The sequence below is a fragment of the Canis lupus genome, chromosome 10 (genome assembly GCF_011100685.1).
Source record: "Canis lupus familiaris isolate Mischka breed German Shepherd chromosome 10, alternate assembly UU_Cfam_GSD_1.0, whole genome shotgun sequence".
NCBI classification, from domain to species: Eukaryota; Metazoa; Chordata; class Mammalia; order Carnivora; family Canidae; genus Canis; species Canis lupus.
The window spans coordinates 6,709,136-6,719,317 of record NC_049231.1 but is presented as its reverse complement, the minus strand read 5'-3'; the positions used below and the strand labels follow the sequence as shown (position 1 = coordinate 6,719,317).

Genomic DNA, 10,182 nt, shown 5'->3' with positions numbered 1-10,182 from the left:
TGAGGAAGCTAATACTAAAAAGTTTTTTCCCCTTTATGGTTATACTTAGTTTATGGCATTTTTCCCCCTAAGGATCAAGAATAAAATTTTAATTTATCAGGTGGTCAAATCTGTCCATCTTATTTTCTGTGATTTCTAAGTTTTTATGTCTTGCTCAGAAAGACCTTCTCCAATCGAGCATTATGAAAATATTTGCCTGTTTTAATGACTTTATAACTTTGTATTTCTTATTTAATATTTGAGTCATCTGGAAAATGTTATGTGTAAGGAGTTTGGATCAGTTTTACTTTCCTAATGGCTAGCCTCTTGCTCCCACAACCTTTATTGACTATTTTATCTGATAGAGCATTGATATGAGGTTCCACCCTTATCATATACTAAATTCTAAAATGAATTTGTTTTCATTTCTGAACTTTCTATTTTATTCCATTGATCAAATTAATTTACATGAACTTGAACAAAATATTTTCCAAAGAACACTTGAATGTCCTTTATATCTCTGGCTATTTCATTTATCTATTGCTATGTAATAAGTCATTTCAAAGCTTAATGGCTTAAAACCATAGTTTATTATATATCATGAGTCTGTGGGTTGGCAATCTGGGGGTCTTTCCTGGGATCATTCTTGTGGCTGTAGTCATCTGACAGCTCAACAGGGAGTGGAGGTTCCAGATGGATGCACTCACACATCTGGTGATTAGTGCTGGGTATCTGCTGAAAAATCATGGTTCATTCTCCTCTCATGGCTTTTGATCCCCCAAAAGGTTATTCTAAATTTCCTCATATCCCGGTAGTCTCAGAGTTCCAAGAACAAGCCACAAAGCACAAGCACTTATCAGGTTTCTGATCTCCCCACACTTCCCACCACACACATTTACCAATGTTCCATTGGATAGAACCATGTCACATGGCCTAACTCAAGGCCATGTTTGCCAGGTTGGCAAAAGTGTCTAAGAATTTGTGGACTTTTAATCATCAAACTGACCACTAACTCAATTTCATTTCTAATTTTGTATATTTTTGCTTTCTTTCCCTTATTCTCATTGAGATTGCTTGCAGTTTATATATTTTATTGTCTCAGGGATTCTCTCTCCAGACAACTACCTTGGGTAAATTTGTTCAGTCTAAATTTGTGTGTGTGTCTGCATGAAATGTATATGCATTTTTCTTATTACATATTTATATATTTTATTTATGTGAAATTATATGTAATATAATATATATATTCTCCCCCTTAAGAGCATTGCCTTGGCTTGATTTTTATTGGTCTTACTTTCATTATCCTTATTTTCTAAATATTCTGCTATTGCAATTCTGATTTTATGTTTTGCATTGCATTAGATAAAGAAACTCAGTTTTTGCATATTTATTATGTTTTTATGATCAGAGACTGAACTTTGTAATAGATTGAAATTCTAGCAATTGTTAAGCTATTAATTATGGTCTAATTTATGACCCATTTTTATAAATTGGAAACAATGAATAACAAAGGGCTATTCTATATTTTTAGGTGATAGCCTTTAATGCGTGTGCATATTTCATTGATAAGGGAAACTTTCTAGTACATATGTGTATATAAATATGTTTGCCTATGTGATGTTTTTACTGTTTTGATATTTTAGAGATACAAACATGAATAATTCATAATTCATAAGGGAATTTGTATACATATAATATTGGTCATAAACTAGTCCACAAAGATTCCTCAATTTCTAAATTTAAATTCAATACAAAGTATAACTTCTGATTTTAATTAACAAGTAATAATAAAAATACAATACAAAAAAATCCCTTTCTTAAATAATGTCATTCAAAATGGAAGTCAAAGGCAGCCTGGGTGGCTCAGCGGTTTAGCGCCTGCCTCCAGCCCAGGGTGTGATCCTGGAGACCTGGGATCGAGTCCCACATCAGGATCCCTGCATGGAGCCTGCTTCTCCCTCTGCCTGTGTCTCTGCCTCTCTCTGTCTCTCATGAATAAATAACTAAAATCTTTAAAAAAAAAAAATGGAAGTCAAAATTGAAATTGTAGAATATTTAGAAAACAATGGGAATGAAAATAGAATGAATAGGATATGCATATATCCATGTCCAAACACATATATATTTACACACATATATATGATACATATGTATATCATGTCATTAATTTTGTCATATGGATTCTTTATGTCTTTGCTTATGTTTAATTTGTATATCTATTCATTCTAGTATTTCCTGCAGCATTTGCCTTAATAATTTTGATACGTCATTTCATAAACACTAAGATTTAATCTTCACTTTAGATTGTACTCTTTTTCATAATAAAATTCCTTTTTTCGTCTTCTTTACTGCTTTTTGCCTTGGACTCAAAGTTTTCTGATGTTAATATCATCTCTTTTTCTGGCAGGGGGTTGAGGGCAATTTCCTGGTACGTGATCACTCTGATATTTATTTATTTATTTATTTATTTATTTATTTATTTATTTATTTATTTGAGGTAGGAAGAGGGAGAGAGAAAATCATAAGCAGCCTCCATGCCCAGGGCAGAGCTGATGCAGGGCACAATCTCACAACCCTTAGATCATGACCTGAGGTGAAATCAAACATTGGTCGCTTAACTGACTGACCCACCTAGGCATCTCTGCTGTGATATTCTTTATCAGAGAAATTCAAAAACTTAATTTATTGACTTTGGCTCTCATTCATTTGTTCCAGAGCATGAGCCACCTATGGCAAATTTCTTTTTGTTGCTTGGGGCGTGTTTTCCTCCCACTGGAGTCTTCACCCATCCTTTTCTTGGTATGTTTTCTCCTTTTTTTGTATCTTCACAATTTTGATGATGCAACTCAGCAGTGGTTTGATAGAAAACCTTGGTGAAAATTGAGACACCATAGAAAAATTTGAAACTTGATTATTTTTTCTTCTCTTAGTCCAAGTCTATGTTAGAAGTACTCTGATGTATAGTACCCGGTGCTTACTGTTACCTTAGCATTTATGTTATTATAATTACTTCGTCTGTATTTCTCATTAAATCATTGCTAATTGGAGAATAGTTCCAATACTGCATTACAGTTACTCCAGGGGCTTACTGAAAATAAAGATGGTTGGGTCCCTCCTCACATCTATAGAATCTACCACAGCTATATCTATAGAATCTCCACATCTATAGAGTGGAGCTCAAGCATCTGTATTTTATTTTATTTTATTTTATTTTATTTATTTTATTTATTTTATTTTATTAAGATTTTATTTATTTATTCATGAGAGACACACACGGAGAGAGAGAGAGAGGCAGAGACACAGGCAGAGGGAGAAGCAGGCTCCATACAGGGAGCCCGATGTGGGACTCGATCCCAAAACTTCAGGATCATGCCCTGGGCCGAAGGCAGGCGCTAAACTGTTGAGCCACCCAGGGATTCCCCAGCGTCTGTATTTTAAATCCAAGTCTTAGTAAGCCCTTTTGCATAAACTCTGAGGTTCTTGGAGTTATCCTGATCCTCATGATATCCCTAGACTTTAATATAGTGCCAAACGTTAGAGTAGGGGGTCAAAATATCAGTACAGAATAAAGAAGCAAATGAATAAAGATGTTATGGATTACATGTACCTTCCTTACAGGATATATGTTAGCCAGAGAAGGTGACAAAGGTAGTTAAATTTCAGTTTTCTCTTTTTACCTTTGCCTAGCCTTGGAAGCAGTGTAATGTTTTATGAAGTCTTCCCATGAGTTTTTTCTCTGGTTTTATCATCATCAGGATCCTAAAGAATTATTTCAATGAAATGTACGAAAATGTTTCATGCAATGAAAACCCTGTACTGAAATCACTTGACTCAGAATGTCATTTAGTGATTGATAACTATTTGGCTATAGAAGGAGCATCATCAGCAATCCATCACTGAAAAATTCTGACAGACTTTGCCTTTAGTTGGAACAGATAGGAGAGGATTGCAACAACCATAATATTGTGAAATCCACTGGCACTGGTCTTTCAGACACACGTAGAAATCTCCTTTCTATCTCCTACTCTCTGAAACTCTACCTTTTCAGGAACTGTAATGATGAGACCCTGAGATTACACATGTAAGTAATTAAACATTGGGCATGTACTCATAAATTACAATTATTATTTTTCAAATTATAAATAAGTTGGGAACAAAATAGGAATAAATAATTATGTCCAGGAGGCACTGTAGTTTGATAATCGTAGCTATAGGCAAAGATGATTTCAGTGTTAAATATTAGGTTTATTATGCAGAAAAATGTTTTGACTTATCGAATGAGCACTTGGAAAAGTGGGTAAAACTATATAATACAATATAAATCCAAACTTACCAATCAAAACATGTTTAATTAAAAGGGTTCTGGGAATTAGCATGAAGTCCTCTCCAAATGCCTGAGTGGTGATCATAGAGGAAGAGGGGGTGTTGCCTAATTTGGCAGAAGATTCTGTTCTCTTCAACAAGAACGGTCAGCACATCAATCAAAACAATTGATAGGATGTGTTGAAAATTCAGAAGCATAGGACCGTAAAAGTCCTATTGGCTTAAGCAAATATATGCCAGCGAAGACCTCATATAAGAGCTGAGAGAGAAACAAGCTCCACATCAACATGGAGACAAGATTCTGCTGTCTTTATTTTAGTTTGGCTGAAAATCTGGTTCCTGGCTACCGTTACCCTATGCAATAAATACCAGAATCAAAAATAAAATTTGGGAATAACTTTGATGGGTTGTGTGATGAAATGACACACAATAACATCTTGTTAGATGTTTCATAACATCTAACAAGACTTTTTAAACTATGGCCAAATCTGCCTAAGTGATCTTTTTTGAAATTTAGCCTTATAAATATCACATCTTCAAAATCTCTATTGGATAAGCTTTGACCAATCTGACCTCCTCTTCAGGTTTCAACCCAAAGCAACTATATAGCTCATGTTTAGTAGATAATCACTTTTATTTTCTCGAGGAGAAACAAATATTTTTAGGTTTTTTTTGTTGAATTCATAGAGGCTAGATCAGATATTTTCTTCTACTATGTGGATTTCCATTCCCTCAGTGAATATAAGCTAGCAATATGTTGGTCACTCTTTCACATGCCTGCTATGTTCTGTAAAGCTATTCTGACTTTTCACTTTCCATTTCCATTTATTTTAGAATGTATATCAATTCTGTGGGGGAATATCCCCAAAGAGGACTTACTTTCTTTCCTCTTTCCCTCCCCACCCCACCCAATAGTTTAAATGCAAAAATGGCTTCTAAACCAAGCACAGCAACAAATAAATATATTCTTTCAATAAAGCATCACATTTCTTTCTCAAACACACAGATTTTCGCGAGGCCTGAAGTTCATCAACTTGATTAAAATGTACATTGTGTCTTAATATTTAGGCCACAGAATAATCATTAAGATTCAGAATGTTTTAGCACCACTGAATCCATACCCCTTCAGGTCCAAGTTTATTCTAAAATAAATTGTGATGTAGAACAATTTTCAATTCACAGGGCCTAAAATCACGATTATTTATAGCACTCATTATTTGCTATTTCATAATAATCACAGTGCCATTTGTTGAGTAAAAGCACCATAATAAATTCTTTACACACACCATCTCATTTTTTATTGTCTTACCTTCTTTTATCTCAGCACTAAGCAGAGACACTTGAACAAATGGATATAGTGTGAGTGCATGAATTAAGACATATAAACTTGATTTCAGATTGTTTATAATTATGAAGATGAAACTAACGGCAGATTTTTCTTCTGAAACTATCAGTTGGCTTTTATGAAGCATTTATTAACAGCAGGTACTGTTGACTACCCAAGACAAGACATGCTTTGTCTTGTTTCATCTTCAGAATAACCTTACTAGGTAGATACCATTATCATGATCCCTTCTTGCAAGATCCAGGAGGTAGAGACACAATGTAGCTGTAGGATTAAGCAGTTTGCCCATGGGCATAACATTCAAGTGTAGTAAAATAGGAGTACAAACCATGTGACCTAGCACAGAGAATACAGTTTAACCCAAATGCACTACCGTGCCTCCCAGTGGCAACGTTGGTGGGATTTACATGATGAACACAACTCCCTGATGCCAACACCTACTATCCCCAGGCCCAGTGAGAAGGAAAGGAATGATACCCTCGCCCAACCCTCTCTCATCCCAGCAGGTTGGCAGTGCTGCCAGTAGAGAAGAGGAGGGAAGTATGTCAAAGCACTCCCTGAAGCCCTGAGAAAACTGGACCCTGGCCCATCCGAGCGGAAAAGCAATCAGCAATAGTTGTAGAATCTGGTATGTGCACATGTGTTTTCCTTTTATAGAACTGCCCCAGATTGAAAACAAGCCCATTTAAAAGAGGTTACTTGGGGTCGTCATGATTCTTCATAAGGTTGGCTAGGCGTTCAGAGACTAGGCTGACCAGAGAAAAGTGACTCCAAATCTTTTTGAAACATGCCACTACAACATTTACATCCTGACACTTAAATACAGTACTAGAAAATACATTTAAACCACTGTGTTATAATTAAGTTGCTGATTCACATTTAAGGTCTATGGCATCAACTAATTTAGAGTACAGTCAGGGGAGAAGGCCTCAGTATAAAGAGGTGACCGCAAGGGAAACCCAAGGATATTTTTCCCTTGGGTCCCTTTAGCAAAATATTTCTTTTGTGTTTTTAATTATCCAAAACAGAAATTCCTCAGAAAGAGAAAAATACAAAGAAACAACTTCTATACAGGAGTCATAAGCTAATTTATCCTTCATTAATCAAGAATCATTTATTTACACCTTTTGACCTAATAATTCCACTTTTAGGATCTTTCAGGATTATCATTTAGATCGCCAGTCATAAAGATTTGTATTCTGACATTGAATTGTAATCCAGATTTTGTAACTCTGTGGGAGAGAGGACTGTTTCTGATTCTTTCTTTTGAGGTAAGTATTTGGTGTTATTCACTGTGGCACTATTTGTAATAGAAAAAAATTAATGATAGAGAAAATTTTAGTAAATTATAGTCATTTATACAATGAAGTATTCTACAGCAATAATACATCATGCTATCAATGACTAGGGGCAACAGGAAGTGTTTCTGATATTATACCAAAGTGAAAAAAAGATATACAGTATGATCTCAATTTTGTAAGAGAAAATTATATATGCATCAAAAAGGACTAAAAAGAACATATATTAAAATGTGATATTGGATATCTCTAGGTAATGAGCTTATGGGTGATTTCTTTTTCTTATACTTTTCAGTCTAAATCAATTTTTTTACAATGATGATATATTATTTTTCATTTTTACCAGAATCAAAATCAAGAGAGTCATTTAGTTTATTTTAGGGAAAAAGGAAAATCATTTGCTTAATTCCCTCAATTTTGAATACTTCTTTCCCAGTGGGAAAAAAAATGGTCTTAATGTAAAGTCCATATTTGCATTATGAATATGAAATTATTCCCAATTATTTACTCCTTAAAATAAGGTCTTCCAAGTAACATACAATCATGAAGTAAAACCAGTTGTTGAGAAGTTAACTGGGTTGTTTTCACAATAATGCAGAAAAGTAAATATTGTTATTTGCTTCATGTTACAGAAAAGGAAACTAAGGCACAGAGAGACTCAGTAATTTGACCATGGCTAGCAACTTGTAGATCTGGGGTTGAACCTAAGTACCCCCTTCACAGACTGCCACAGGAGATGTGAGAACCGACCCAAAGTTTTAACTGTATGCCAATGCTTTCACGTGAACTTTCAAAATATGCAAGTGAATAAATTATATACACGATCCTTTAATTTGGGCTAGAGTAAATAATGATTGAAACATTGTGTAATTATATAAATATTATGAGTTCCTGCTTCGAAAATATTTCACAATTTATCATCTGAGTAAAGTATGTCGACTTAATGATTTTGAATTTCTGATGTTTTCTCATTCCAATTTTCTTTGATTAATTCTGAGTTTATTGATAGAACATAAAACATGTAAGGCATAATCAATATGCAATGATTTTTTAAAACCTTGATTATGAATAATTAAATTGGGTTAGAGTGGATTCTGAGGATGCTGTGTACATGTATATTGCCAGTGGGAATAAAAGTGGAGGATAGCTTCTGAAATGTTAGAGGAGTATGATACAATTTGCAAAAAAAAAAAAAAGGATGAGTTTCAAGTTCAAGCTGTGCTCAAGAAGGATATTATTGACACTGAATACCAAATAGTGACTAATTCTCTATCATTTTGGTCAGTTCTGGAATGCAACATATACGATTTTTTTTTTTTGCACATTTGCTTTCCTGATTTGGATTTTCTAAGACTAATCTAAGTCAGAATTTCTATTTCTTCGGCCAGATAAACTGATGGTAAGGTGAAGCAGTCCCACTCTTTTTAAGAGGAAGCAATCACCTAGGTATTTACACTGTAGATACCATCAATCTGTGTCTTAGGACTCAGGATATGTGTGCTCTCTACACTAAACCATGCTACACATGACTGAACTGGAAGGAGAGCTAATCCTTGATAACCTAACTGACTGAAACTGACATATTGGAACAGATGGAACAAAAGTAGCAATTCTTTTGATTGTAGAAATCTACTCTCAATCTTTTTTCCACCCCAACACACCAAGGGATATGACACATCTCACTGTTACCAGTGGGTCACTAGAGCACAGATCTCATGAGGGATAAGGGAAAATAATAGGTATATATAATCCTGAAGGGAAGATATATGTGTTTTTAAAATCCCATCAAAGAGGGGCAACTGGGTGGCTCAGTCTGTTAAACATCATACTCTTGATTTTGGCTGAAGTCATGATCTCAGGGTCCTGAGATTAAGCCCAGCCACTCAGGGAGTCTGCTGGAGGATTCTCTCTGCCCCTCTGCCCCTTCCCACCACTTGTACCCAGAGGCATGCTGTCTCTCTCTCTCTCTCCCTCTCTCAAATAAATAAATAAATAAATAAATAAATAAATAAATAAATAAATCTTTAAAAAATAATAAAATAAAATATGATCAAAGGGATTTGGATCAACCACCTAGCTCATCTTAGAAAATGACTCAGTGATAAAGCAATTTCTAAGGAGCTAAATTCCGCACATTCAGTGAACATTCTATAAATATTCATCACAGATAATGAGGACCGTTATTATTGTCACTAATAACAGTTACTGCATTCTCTAGATTTTTTTTAAAATGTAGTACCATAATCATTCTGAAGAATTGTGCCCCTGTTTATGCTAAAGATTAGTTTTTATTTTTAAGTGTACGAGGGCCTTATAAAATAAGAACCTTTAAAACTATTAAAAGATCATTTTTATTTCATCTTGTTGAATTCCTGCCTCTACTAGAGATCTAGAGACACAAACACTGTTTTTCAAATACTCAACAGGCATCACCAAAGAAAATTGTTAGTTCAGGCTGCTATAAAAAAATACCATAGACTGAGTGGCTAAACAACACACGTATTTCTCACAGTTCTGGAAGCTGGCAAGTCCAATACCAAGATGCGGGCCAACTATTTCCTGGTTAAGGGCCTTTCCTGGCTTTCAGAGAGCCACCTTCTTGCTGTTTCTCATTAGGCAGAGAGAGGGCGCTGGTCTCCCTGTTCTTAGAAGTACGCTAATGCCATGATGGGGGAACCACTGTACTGACCTCAAATAAAACTAATTGCCTCTCAAAGGCCCCACCTTGAAATACCATCACACTGGGATTAGGGCTTCAACATGAATTTTGTGGGGGGACACAAACATTGAGTCTACAGCAACAATAATATACAAAATTCAATCATAACACTAATAGTAATACATTATTTGCCCATAAAATGTCATGGATAAAGAAGCTTGCTTCTATTTGTAACTCTGTCTTAGTTTCTTCTCTCATTTGTGATAGCATTTTTCATAATGCCCCAACTAGGGAGTATGAAAGGAGGAAAAACTCCTAAAGAAGGATATTCACCCAAGGCACCTGGGTGGCTCAGTGGTTGAGCGTCCCTCTGCCTATGCCTCTGCCTCTCTCTGTGTCTCTCATGAATAAATAAATAAAATCTTTTTTTTTTACAAAAGAAAGATATGCACAATTAGAGGTATTATAATACACTCTGGTTTGATTCTAACCAGGTCCTTGGAGTCTTGGAGCTCTACATTATGGAGGAGACAGCCTTTTCAATGAGGTCCTTTGGAAATTCAAGTAAGTAAATGACT

The 10,182-nt window shown here is 35.0% G+C and overlaps 1 long non-coding RNA gene across 1 annotated transcript; it reads left to right on the top strand.

Annotated features, from left to right (window-relative positions):
- The first annotated feature begins 3,965 nt into the window (after positions 1–3,965).
- On the top strand, positions 3,966–10,168 carry LOC111097582. Its single transcript, XR_005365134.1, has 5 exons — positions 3,966–4,060; positions 6,151–6,275; positions 6,799–6,918; positions 7,578–7,709; positions 10,099–10,168. It is a non-coding gene; the product is annotated as an uncharacterized LOC111097582 (long non-coding RNA).
- Positions 10,169–10,182: the final 14 nt, after the last annotated feature.